Here is a 13820-nt window from a genome sequence, read left to right on the forward strand (position 1 = left end):
GTCCCTTAATCCCAATTGCCTCAGCAAAACAAACAAAAAAAGACAAAATAAATTAGGGGTACTAATCCTTCATCTCACACAATGTCAAACTTAAAAAATGATTCAATTAAAAGAGAAATCTACATTATACTTAGGTATATAAAATTGTTTTAGAGGTCATTGTTATGAATGTCTATATGAACACATGTGTACATATGTATGTAAGTATATGCATCTGATCATTTTCTGTATACATACATGGGTTCATGAATGTGTTATATCCAGAAACACATTGTGTGTACATAAAAATATATGTGCTTAACTGAAACCTGCCTGGAAGATATATAGGGGAAGAAAGGGGGAAAAAAGATAAAATTACAATTTTCTCAATATTCCTCCATCTCGCTTACATCACCATACTTCCTGCCAGAAGTTTGGGTAAATACCTCCTAATCATTGCTTTAATTTCTTTGTCATGGGTGGTGAATTCCCCCCTTTCATTTTTTTAATTAAACCTTTTTAATTTTCAAAAGATATACATTGATAATTTTTCAGCATTAACCCTTGCAAAAGCCTGTGTTCCAATTATTCCCCCTTGTCCCCACCTCTTCCTTTAGATAATAATCCAATATACATTAAATCCAATATATGCATACATATTATGCAATTATCTTGCTGCACAAAAAAAAATGAAATCAAAAAGAAACAAATGAGAAATAAAATGCAAACAACAAGGAGAGTGAGAATGCTATGTTGTGATCTGCACTCAGTTTCCACAATGCTCTCTCTGAGCATAGATGGTTCTCTTCAACACAAAGTCACTGGAAATGCTCTGAATCACCTCATTATTGTGAAGTGCCATGTCCATCAGAATTGATCATTGTATAGTCTTGCTGTTGCCATGTACAATGATCTCCTGGTTCTGTTCATTTCACTTAGCATCAGTTCATGTAACTCTCTCCAGGCCTTTCTGAAATCAACCTGCTGATGGCTTCTTATGGAACATTAATATTCCATACAATTCATATACCGTAACATATCTGGGCGTTCTGTAACTTAGGGGCAGCCACTCAATGTCCAGTTTCTTGCAAATACAAAACATTGTTGCACATATGGGTCCCTTTCCCTCTTTTAGGATCTCTAGGACATAGAAGCCCAGAACAAAACCTTCTGAATCAAAGGGTATACACAATTTTTTGCATAGATCCAAATTGCTCTCTATGCCCTTTTATTTTTGATGTTGATTTTTTTCTTTCCTTTTTCTTGTCAAATTAGCCAAAGTTTTATCTGTTTTGTTGCTTTTTCCCATAAAGCCAACTCTTAGCTTTACTCATTAATTAGTTCATTCGTTTTCTAATTTTCACATTAAGCTCTCCTTGAGATTTCTAATTTGATATTTAATTGGGACTTTTACTTTTTTTCCTCACTTGCTTAGTTGCATGTCCATGTCATTGATGTCCTCTATTTTTTTCACATACCTATTTGGAGAGAAAAAAATTTGCCTTAAGAACTCACTATTTTGGCTGCAGATTGTAATTCTCTTGGTGGAATTATGGAATGTTTCTGTAATGTGTTGTTTCATCCACTCATTTAGCATTAGATTCAACCATTCTGGAGAGCAATTTGGATCCTTGCAGAAAGGGCTATCAAATTGCACATACCTTGAGAAATGGCAATTGCCTTACGGGGGGGTGGGGAGTCTGTATCCCAAAGAAATTATAGGGGAGGGAAAAGGACCCTGTGCCAAGTTGTAGTTGTTCTTTTTTATGATAGAAACTGGAAAATCGGTAGATGCCCATCAATTGGAGAGTGGCTGAACAAGATGTGACAATATATGAAGGTAAAGGAATGTTAGCATTACATAAGAAATGATGAAAAAGCTCATTTCAGAAAGGCCTGGAAAGATTCACACAAACTGATGCTGAGTGGAACAATCAGAAGGAAGAATACTTTGTACAAAATAACAGCAAGAATTTGTATTGATCAGCTAGGAAAGAATTGCTTCTCAGTGCTTTAGTGATCCAAGCAATCCCGATTGAAGATGGCATTTGCTGTCCAAAGTCTTTCACAAAAAGAACTACAGAGAAAGAATGTAAAACTCCATATGCTATGTTTTTGTTTCACTCTCTCTCTCATGATTATTCCCTTTTGCTCTGATTTGTCTTTCCCAACATGATTCATAAAAGCAATGCTTATAAAAAGTAAATTTACTAAACACTACAAAAAATTTAAAATTAAAATTTTATTCAATTTTTAATGTATAAGATCATTGTCCAAACAGGACAGCCAATACCTATGCTGTTTAGGGCATCCAGTGAGCCAGAGACCTGGGGACCAAGTCTGACTGAAACTACATGTACAATTAGCAATTCTTGATTCTCAATTTACCATCTTTGTGAACAGGATCCTGGACTGGTGTTCGCAATTTTCCTTTATAAGGGGCTGAGCCTCTTCCTGGGTCTTTGGCTGGAGTGCCTAAAGCCTGTGCAGGCAAGTGCTGCAGCCTGAGGCAAGAGAAGGCTGAGAGGGGTGGGGTGGTCATTGGTCAGCTCAGAGACTGGCTTCTTCCAGGGTTGGGACTGCCAAGGCCAGCCCACCTGCTGGCATCACAGTGAATGCTGGAGCTTTATGTTGGGCATCTGTTCTCTCAGGTTTTCAAGGGAAATGGGGGGAGATCAACTGGGGAAGAGGAGCGCCCTGGCCCATCTGTGGAACTTTCTTGCCAGGTGGTGGAACCACATCTGCAGAGGTCACACATTCAGACTACATTTTGAGGGTGATTGGTGTCTTTTTTGGGGGGAGGATCTTTTTCCAAAGATGGCACAATGCCTTCCATTCGGCCTGTTGGCATTCTTCTAGGTTTTGGGGTGAAGTCTCTGGAGGACACACATTCATCCTAGGAGGGGTTAAGGTGGGTCACCTTGTCTGTTTTTTTGTTGTCGTTTTTAATTTTTTTTTTTTTACCCAATACGTGATGAAGAGTTGAGGTCGATTGAGGAAGAGGAACGCCTTGGCCCATTGGTGGTAGCTTCTGCCAGGCAGTGGGGCCCATTCTGTGGAGGGTAGACATTTAGCCTGGTGGTCGAGTTAATTTACTTTTTTTTCACACCACGAGCTATGTGGGCAGGTCAAATACCAGTGAGGTCCTCCAGGGTCTGTTGGCAGAGCCTTCTACCAAGTGGCAGGTTCAAGTCTGTGGATGAAGGAGGCAACATATGAGCAAAGGAGAAGGAATTAGGAAACAGGGAAGGATGTGAGTGGCAAAAATAGGAAGAATACTTTGTACGAAATAACAAGAATTTGTGACAGATAGGAGAGAATTGGCTCTTCCTAGTGCTTTAGTGATCCAAAGCAATCCTAATAGTCTTTGGACAGAAAATGCCCTCTGCATTAAAAAAAAAATGAGAAAAAAAATGTAACACCATGTATTGTGGTCACTTTTTTTTTCTCTCTTCCATGGTTGTTCCTTTTGCTTTGCTTTTTCTCTCCAAACACGATTCATAAAGCAAAGTATATTCTAAATCAATACATTTATTAACCCTCCCACCAAATGAAAATTCTATTTTATTGAGCAAAAAATAGGACAATCAAAGTAGTATAACAATATAGGACAATATAAGGCAACAATAGAAAGGTCATGCTTCTGCCAAAATGATTGGGGCAGCCCCTTTTTGTAGTGGTCAGAAAATGGAAATTGAATGGATGTCCAACAATTGGAGAATGGTTGGGTAAATTATGGTTTATGAATATTATGGAATATTATAGTTCTATAAGAAATGACCAGCAGCATGAATACAGAGAGGCTTTGAAAGACTTACATAAACTGATCCTAAGTGAAGTGAGCAGAACTAGAAGACCATTATACCCTTCAACAATAATTCTGTAGGAGGATGTATTCTGATGGAAGTGGCTATCTTGGACAAAGAGAAGATCTAATTCAGTTCCAATTCATCAATGATGGACAGAATCAGCTACACCCAGAGAAGGAACACTGGGAAATGAGTGTAACCTGTTTACATTTTTTTGTTTTTCTTCCCAGGTTATTTTTACCTTGTGCATCCAATTCTTGTGCAACAAGAGAACTGTACGGTTCTGCTCACATACATTGTATCTGCGATATAATATAACATAGTAAACCTGTACAAAACTGCCTGCCTTCTAGGGGAGGGGGTGGAGGGAGGGAAGGGAAAAGTCAGAACAGAAGCGAGTGCAAGGGATAATGTTGTAAAAAAAACAATAGCAAGGTCAATACTTTTTGCCGCCAATATGCTTGGCATCCAATCAACCAGAGAGCCAGAGAGCCAGAGATTCAGGGACCAAGGCTGGCTTTATCTTTTAAAAAAATTTTATCATATAGCTTTTTATTTACAAAACATATGCTTGGGTAATTTTTCTAATCTAATTAAAATTATTTTGTGATCAATAATGATCTCTAGTTTTTTTTTTTGGTCATAAATTCCTTCCTCGTGCATAGTTCTGAGAGGTAAATTATCCTATGCTGTTCCAGATTTGTTTATATCATTCTTATTTCCAGATCATGAACCCATTAGGACCTTAGCTTGGTATATGGTGTTAGGTGTGGGTCAATGACTAGTTTCTGCCATCCTAGTTTCCAATTTTCCCCGCAGTTTTTGTCAAATAGTGAATTCTTATCCCAAAAGCTGGGGTCAAACACTAGATTGCTATAGTAGTTGACTATTTTGTTCTGTGAACCTAATTTATTCCACTGATCAATGACTCTTTTTCCTATCTAGTACGAAATGGTTTTGATGGTCTAGCTGTTCCAGATCTGTGTCAAACACTAGATTGCTATAGTCATTAACTAATTTGTTCTGTGAACTTAACCTATTCCGTTGATAACTGCTCTTTTTCCTATCTAGTACCAAATGGTTTGAATGGCCTAGCTATATGACATCTAAAGCTACATTATAAAGCAGAGGTCACCTTCAATTTTTTTTAATTGATTCCCTTGAAATTGACCTTTTGCTCTTACAGATTAATTTTTTTTGGGGGCAGGGGTCAGTAAAATAGGTTGAGAGTTTGTCATAGCACTAAATAAATAGGTGTATTTGGGTACCCAGTCTTGGGTAGTCTTGTCACCTTTATTACTTTTGCTGCCCCTATCCAATAGCCCTTTATATTTTTCCAATATAGATAGATAGATAGATAGATATATGCATAGATATATATATAGATATAGATATAGATATAGATATAGATATAGATATAGATATAGATATATAGATATAGATATAGATATAGATATAGATATAGATATAGATATATAGTGCCCTTCCTTATTCCTTTTAATTAGACATATTTTTACTTTTGCTTGATCTGAAGTCAGGATGGTTACCCCTGCTTTTTTGTACTTCACCTGAAGCATAATAGATTCTGCTCCAGCCTTTTACTTTTCCTCTGTATGTATCATTCTGTTTTAAATGTGTTTCTTTTAAACAATATATTATAGAAGCCAGTCTGCTATCCATTTACCTTTTATTGAGAGAGTTCACATTTATGGTTAAAACTGTATTTCCTTGCCATCTTATTCCCAAAATTATACTTTTCTCTTTCCTTTTCCCCTTTCCCTCCTTCCCCAGTATTTTTCTTAGGAGCACTACTTGCCTCAACCAGCCATCTTCCTTTAGAGTCCCTCCCCCTTTCTTACACCTTTGCTTAGTATTTCTGTTTCCCCTTCTATTTAGTTTCCCCCTTTCCCCTTTTGCTTTTCCCCTACCCCACTTTGCTGTAAGGTGAGAGAAGTTTCTCGGGGAAACCAAATATTTGTAATATTTTCTCTTTGAGCCAAATCTGTCCAGAGTAAGATTCACAAAACATTCATCCCCTTCCCTGCTTTCCCTCATTTATAAAAGGTTTTCGTTGCTTCGTCTTGAGATTTAATTTCCCTCATTTTCCCTCCACTTTTCTCTTTTTTCCAAGTATAATGCCCTTCTCACCTCTAGTTTTTTTTTTTTATTTTTTTTATTGGAACAGTAATATGAAATTATACATATACTCTCTATGTATACCCATAACAGAATTATACTTTTTAAGTGCTCTGCTTACCTTTTTATGCTTCTTCTGATTTCAATATTTGGATTTTCAATATTTGTTTAGCTCTGGTCTTTTCATCAGCAATAAATGCAAGTCACCCTGATTCACTGAATGTCCATCTATTCTCTGAAAGAAAATCTCAGTTTAGAGGAGTAATTTATTCTTGGCTGCATTCCATTTACCTTTACCTTTCAGAATATCAGATCCCAGGTCCTTCTATCCTTTAAGGGGGAAGCCTTTAGGTCCTGGGTATAATCCTTATTGTGGTTCTTCAGTTCATCATATCTTACTCCACACACTCTCAGTTTTCCTTGTAAACCACTGATTGGTGCAGATTTGTTTCCATGGAGACTGGGAGGTCCCCCAGGCTTTTGTATCCACCCCACCCCCAGGGCTTCGTCCAGGGTCTCACCACAGTAGAAAATCAATGTTTTTTCTTATTCTTTCTCCTAAACTCTGTGCACTCTGGCTTCTCTCCTCCTCATTCAGATGAGTTTTACTCATTGAAATGCAGTGACTGATAACCTCTGGAGTGCAAAAGCTGAAAGAGCCCTGTCTAATTCTCCTCCTTCAGCATCTCTCTGGCAGCATTTTTGGGAGTGACTGCCTTTTCTTCTCCCTCTCTTTTCAGAGTTTTCCAGATTCTGCCATCTCTGGGTTTTTTACTGACTTGTGTGTCCTGCTTGGCTCTTTGACTGGATCTTTATTTATGTCATGGACCCTGGGGAGGACCCCCTTATGCCTGTGTCACCAGTCATCTATGTCCTGGAAACTGATGAGGCCCAATTGTCATCTCTAAGCAAAACACTCCCAGCTATGTTGATGGGGCTGGAGTCTACCTCCTCAGCTGTGCTCCCCAATTCCCATATAATTCTGTTGCCCATGTTGAATCTGAGCCAATTTGCAGCTGAAAATGCATGTGTCCAAAGCACATTGCATAATCTTGGTCCCCCAAACTCTCCCCTTGTCTGAAATTCTCTACTCCGGGCACCCAGCTTTGCAGGATCAGTCATCCCCTACCCTTTTCTCTTACTTTGCCCACATTTCATCCATTAGCTTCTGCAGGTTCTAAGCCCTTCCTCTACGACTCTCCTCCCCCAGAGGCTTGCTTTCCTTTAGTCTCCTTGCCATCAACCTCATGACCCTGTACACCTCTTTCCTACAGGACTCCAGCTGTTCTATTAGGATTATGCATTCTCATGTGACTGTCTCTGTACTCTGTATTTTTTTGGTGGATTCTAGTTTATGTATTTGTTGTCCTCCCATTTAAAATGGAATTTGTGCATCTTAAACAAGTATTGCTAAATCTTTGTTGATTGATTCTCAGCCTTGGGAATTGTCCTGTTTCTTTCCCTGTTCAGTTGCAGATTTCATTGAGGGAAAAGATGTCAACCAAACTGCTATAATTCCTTATTACAACAACTATCCCATCCACCCAACTAAAGAAGTAGCTGTCCCATAAGGCCCTAACGTAGCACAGCCCAGGCACTGCTTTTCAAGCAGTAAGCAGAACCCTCTCCAACACAATGGATGATAGTGATCAATTCTTTCAGATTGTTTCCCAATTTCCTCCTTTCTCCTTTTCATTTTGCCTCCATACTCATCATTAAAATAAATGGAAGGAAGGCAACTGAGAGACTCCTTGTGTAACCACAGGAATAATTACAGAGGATGAATGATTATGGCAAAGTGTCTGTATGTCAAAAGAATTTATCTCCAAAGGTAAAATCCACTTATTGGCTGTGATTTCAGGTGGCATTTTTAAAATATAGGATGGGTAGTTTCTCTCAGATAGCTCCAATCACAAAATGTTAATGTAGTTGAGATATTCTTTGACTTACAACAGGCAATAACATGTATACTTTAATACTGCAACAAGGATTAGAGAATAAAAGAGATTATTCTCAAGGCTGGGATGAGAACCGATGCACTAATGAGCCTGAGAGATGCACAGGATGTTGTGAAAACAAAGAACAAAAACCAAAATTCTGTTATTAAATATTTTCTTGAAAAGGAAATTAATTGTTATGTCTTTTGAATTCTCCCTGTTATTCTGGTGGGATTTGACAATATTTTTTGTTATTTCAATGGTTTTTCTGCTTTCCAGTTAAGTTTTTTTTTGTTGTTGTTGTTTTTATTTTGGAAGTGAAGTTAATGAATTGAAAAGAAATACACCTACCTGGACACCTCTCCTCCTGAAGGGACCACTGTCCTCAACATGAGTGTAATTACTTAGGCTGCTCCAGAAGCTGCACAAGGTAGCCACAGGGCTACAAATTCCCCAGACCTCGCTGTGGGGAAAGCTTGGACAGTTTTGGACAGTAGTTAGAAACAGTTACTGACCAACAGTTATGAACCATTTGGAAAACTGCCCATGGGTTTCAGAACATTCTAGGACAGTGGTCCTCAAACTGAGGGGGGCCAGTTCACTGTCCCTGAGACTGTGGGAGGGCCGGACTATAGTAAAAACAAAAGCTCACACTCTGTCTCCGCCACTCAGCCCAGTTGCCATAACCCCGTGGGCAGCATAAATGTCCTCAGGGGGCTGCTTCTGGCCTGCTCTAGCGTTACTCAATATTTCACATCGCCAGTCTCTCCTAATTCCCAGGACGTCAGAAAGCCTCAGGCCACAGACCTTTGCAGTAACAACTAATTACCTGGCTGCCTCCTCTGCGGCTTTCAGAGATCTCTAGGTACAATTTTTTGAATCCTAGTTTAATATCCGATAGCTTGCTCAAGGAACAGCCATGTGCAAACTCAAAGTCTTTATTATCCTTGCTCACATAATGCCCTGACCTGTTAACTCCCAAGTGAATGTGTGGTCTGTGAGAGAACCACATGTTCACTGTCAAGCTCCTTACCTCTCTTGCCTATTCATCAGCTTGGCTCAACTACCCCCAGAATAAAGAGACTGAAGAGATTGACCCATTGCTAGAATGGTCTTAAAAAGGTTCTGTGCCGTCTCCAACACAGCCAATCAGAGAGGGAGCCATCTGCTGTTAGGAAGCCTACCCATGGGACAGCTCCTAGCCACAGAAAATTGCTTCTGGACCACTCAAACCTCCTGTTGCGCCATGCTGGCCCATTTAAAGGACCCTTACACAAAGGTGTATCTAATTCATTAGGTTTTTTCATAAAATTAACTCTTAGTTTTATTAGTTCAATAGCTTCCTGAGTTTCAATTTTATTAATCTCTCCCTGGAGTTTCAGAATGTCTAATTTGACATTGAATTGTGGGTTTTAATTTCTTCTTTTCTTGTTCTCTTCCTAGCTTCTTTAGTTGTATACCCAAGTCATTGATCTCCTCTTTATTTGATTCACACAGCTATTTAGAGACATAAAGTATGGCCTAAGAACTCCCAGCTTTGGATGCATATTTCACAGGTTTTAGGATGTTGTTTCATTATGGTAATTCTCTTGGATGAAATCCACATTACTCTGATTTGTTGTTTGACCCACCCATTTTTTAGAATTGGATTTAAACATTCTGGAGAGCAATTGGGAACTAGGCAGAAAGGCTCTAAAACTTTACATACCCTTTGACCCAACTGTTCTGTACCCCAAGGTAATCAGAGAGGAGGCTAAAGGACCCACACGTGCAAAATTGTTTATAGCAGCTCCTTTTTGTGGTAGCAAAGAACTGGAAAATCAGTAGATGTGCATTAGATGGGGAATGATTGAAAAAATGTGGTGGTCTATGAAGGTGAGAGAATATTAGGATTAGACAAAATTGGTGAACAAGCTGATTTTAGAAAAGCCTGGAAAGATTTACACAAACTGATGCTGAGTGGAACAAGCAGAAGGAAGAATAGTGTACACAAAATAACAGCAAGAATTTGTGATGATCAGCTAGGAAAGAATTGGTTTGTCTCAGTCCTTTAGTGATCAACAGCAGTCCAGATAGACTTTGGACAGAAAATGCCATCTGCATTCAAAAAAAGAACAAAGGAAAAAGAATGTAAAACAACATATGCCATGTGCACTTGTTCTTTTTTTTTTTTTCTCTGTCCCATGGTTATTCCCTTTTGCTCTGATTTTCTTGTCTCAACATGATTCATAAAGCAATGCTTATTAAATAATTTATGAAACATTGAAAATAATTTAAATTTAATTCAATTTTTAATTTTTAAGACACAGTCCAACCAGGACAGCCAATACATTTTCTATTTAGGGCATCCAGTGATCCAGAGACCTGAGGACCAAGGTTGGCTGGAACTTCACGTTCAATTGGCAATTCTTGCTTCTCAATTTGCAATCTTCATCTACCTGGTAAACAGGGTGGACTATTGTTCACAATTTTCCTCTGTATGAGCGGCTGAGGCACTTCTTCCTGGGGCCTTTGGCAGGAGTCCCTAAAGCCTGTGGCAGACAGGCGCTGCAGCCTGAGGGGAGAAGAGACTGACAGGGATGTGGTGGCTTCTTCTTTGACCTCTCATGGCAGTAAGGGGGGAGGTCATTCGTCAGCCCAGGACTGGCCTCTTCCAAGGGTAGGGAGGACCCAGTCCGGAACAGCTGCTGGCACCATGGTCAATGCTGGAGATTTTTGAGAGGCATCTGTTCCCCCAAGTTTTCAGGGGAAATGATGAGAGATCGACTGGTGAAGAGGAGCGCCCTGGCCCTTAGTGCAGAGTTCTGCCAGGTGGGAGCCAAGTCTGTGCAGGGCAGACATTCAGCCTCGTGGTGGAGGTGGGTCAGGGTGTTTCCGGGAGCTTTATCCAAAAATGGTACCATGCAGTGATTTTAACTGGGGAAGAGGCTGCCTTGGCCCACTGGCAGAGGCTTCTGCTGGTCAGTGGCAATAAGTCTATAGCGGGCATACGAGATGGTCAGAACAATAGTTACAGAGTCTCAGGATCACTAATATATCTTCCCTAAAGTTTAGTTAAGAAATATAATTATCTTTGCAGGCCAGAAGACTTTTACAATCATTGACAAAACAATAGCATTCTTAATCAGCGTATTTGGGATTATTACACCTACAAAAATTGACTTTTCAGGAGTTGCTCCAAATGATATAGAGAAAGAATTTATTAGAATCTCAGGAAGCACACTATCCTATGCTGTGGCCCCAAAAGGACAGTAAAGGTGCCCCCTTGGAGAGCCATTCCACTGATAGTATTCACAACTTTTGTACTGTCAGAAAAAGAACCCCCCCAAATCCCATCCTCTGTAGAGGGTCACATAAATCTTTATTCCCCTATTTGGTCAGTGGAATGCAGTAGATGTATAGCTTTCTCACCAGTGTACTTCTTTGAATAACAGATCATCCTGAGGACCTTATCTAAAATCACATGCTTCATAACCTGAGCCCTTTAAGGCTTTAGATAACAGTCCCTGATCAATATGTGCTTAATCTATAAGTTCTTCATCTTTTCTCCCACTCAATCCCCCTTGTCATTCATAAAGATATATGTATATATTTCCTCATGAAGAGCTTACTTTGTGGTCAAATTCAATTAACATCTCTACACATTGCTTGTTCATCTCTTCATGTGGATCATCTGCTGCTATGGCCTTCCATCCCTCTTTCTGTAAAATCATCATTTTAATGGCATCCTCTTTGGGTAAGATTCTTGCCAGTGATCTCCGAACTATTCTTGTTCCCAACTGAATTATGCAAGGCAAACACAGTGGCCACAGGATGATTCCACTTATAGGTATTAATCCATATCCCAACAGATGTTTCCTCCAGCTTCCACTGAACCACGACCCCCAGCCAGTACCAAAGGGAGATTTCCAAACCCTCACAGGCACATGTGCAATCTTAGGGATGGTTTTCATGATTTCCTTAACAATTTGCCCATTATCATCAATCTGCATACAGCAGGTGGACAAATTCAGTTTCCCACAGACCCCACCTTCCTGGGCTAGTAAATCGTCTAAGACTAGCCAATGTTGTAACACTGCTTCCCTTGTCTGAGTTGCCTGATCAGCCAGTGAGTCTAAGGCTTGAGCAGTTTAGTTAGCTATTACCTCTAGCACTGGATGTAGTCTCATCAACCAATTTAACACATATGTCAGCATTTGGTACCCCCAACTACCATCCTGGGCCCATGTTGCCGGTCAATATGCTTTTATAATTTCTCTCTGGAGGCCAGGCATCTCCCTACCCGTTGGCATCATTTGTCTGGGTCAAAGAAGTGTGAATGTGGGTTAGGGAGCAGTCCACACTTCGTTTTTCCCTTTCCAAATTTTCACATAACCATATCTCCCATTGCCTGCCAACGCTTGATGAGAGAAAGGAAAATGAGGTCTAATTACACCTACATAACCAGCCCCAGTGCCATTTTTGGAAAAATGAGTATAAGCTGTCTGCCCACACATCCAGTAATGCCCCTTCAGGGCAGGATTATCTTCATTACAAAATATAAAAGGTCTGCTTGAACCTGGAAAATACCTGACATGCCAGTGACCTAAGGGCCTATCCAAAGATGACTTTCAACTCCCCATTGGCAGATGCAACCATTTTCCGCAGTTAGATCCTGATGGCTCCAGAAATTATTAAACCTTTTCCTAACAGTGTTTCTCTATTCTCCCACTGCCATTCCATTGAAGTGTGAGTTGAACCAGCTGCTATGCTATTGAAGGTTATACATATCCATATCTGGGGCCCCTCTGGGTCAGGGATTAAACAGGCAGGTGCCATTTTTCTCACACATCCTTCACTACTATCAGAACATTGGATACAGAGCACGAACTACTGATCCGTCATAACAAGTTCCATCTATTCACATACCTACTGCAATCTGTGATAGCTCCCTTCTCCAGCCTGTGGGTAAATGTCCATGGGCATTCACTTTCTCCCATCCATGGCCCTGTATCACTCTGATTTGAGCAATATTCCCACAGGGTCCAGTGATGCTTTTCTTCTCCTGACCAGAAACCTGTTCCATTGTATATTACTGACCTGTTGTTCAAGATCCCAGGCCGGAGACAGGGGAACAGGAAGCCAGGGTCACCGTGTAAGTTGATCACGTCCCCCACATATCCAACAGCCAGTCAATCTAAAGCTAGTGGCTATTGTTTGGATCAGGGTTTGAAAGGTATTTTCATGCCCTAATGGTCCCGAGGTACCAGTACAAAGGGTGTACCCACATAAAATTACACATGCATATACAAGGCACAGTCTCCAAGCCTTTGGGTTTGGTTCACACCCCATTCTTCCTGATAGTATATAATATCCCTAATCCCTAACAATACAGTCCAACAAAATATAATATCTAATACAAACAAGAAAAGTCCCAAAAGAGTTCCCCAAATGAGACAAGTCAGAAAAATTTTACATGCACAATTCATCAGTCTTTGCTAAGCTGTAATTTCAGCCACACTTTCGGCGTTCCTGGATCAGTCTCTACTGCCCACTTCTTTGGCGCCTCCACGGGACCTTTGACTCAAGTGTGATGTGCCCAACATTTCTCTTTGGTGCGTATCACCATAGCTGAAGTCAAGAGGATCTGGAAAGGCCCGTCCCCACTTGGAATCAGCTTGTCCCCTTTCCAGGAGCCAATCAGGACCCAATCTCCTGCTTTAAATGGGTGCATCACAAATCTTAAGGGGGGAGCCCGACTAATGAGACCTTTAATTGCAATGCTTTGAGATGTTCTGTCAGATCTTAACATATTTCCTAAGGAATAGCTCTTTAGTCTCAAAAATTGGGTCTGATTGCTCTGGGGTCATTAGCCCAGGGTAAGCATGGCCAAACAATAATTCATAAGGGCACAGACCAATGTCCTATGAGGCTTTGTCCTAATTCTCAGCAAAGCAAGAGGAAGGCACTTAGTCCAAGG

At 40.2% G+C, this 13820-nt stretch overlaps 1 long non-coding RNA gene across 1 annotated transcript; it reads right to left on the reverse strand.

The window, feature by feature from the left end:
- Nucleotides 1-2202: 2202 nt before the first annotated feature.
- Nucleotides 2203-8431, reverse strand: LOC141541301 (uncharacterized). Its single transcript, XR_012481736.1, has 3 exons — nt 8213-8431; nt 6046-6159; nt 2203-3172 (listed from the first exon to the last, which is right to left on the reverse strand). It is a non-coding gene; the product is annotated as an uncharacterized LOC141541301 (long non-coding RNA).
- Nucleotides 8432-13820: the final 5389 nt, after the last annotated feature.

Source organism: Sminthopsis crassicaudata, chromosome 4 (genome assembly GCF_048593235.1).
Source record: "Sminthopsis crassicaudata isolate SCR6 chromosome 4, ASM4859323v1, whole genome shotgun sequence".
NCBI classification, from domain to species: Eukaryota; Metazoa; Chordata; class Mammalia; order Dasyuromorphia; family Dasyuridae; genus Sminthopsis; species Sminthopsis crassicaudata.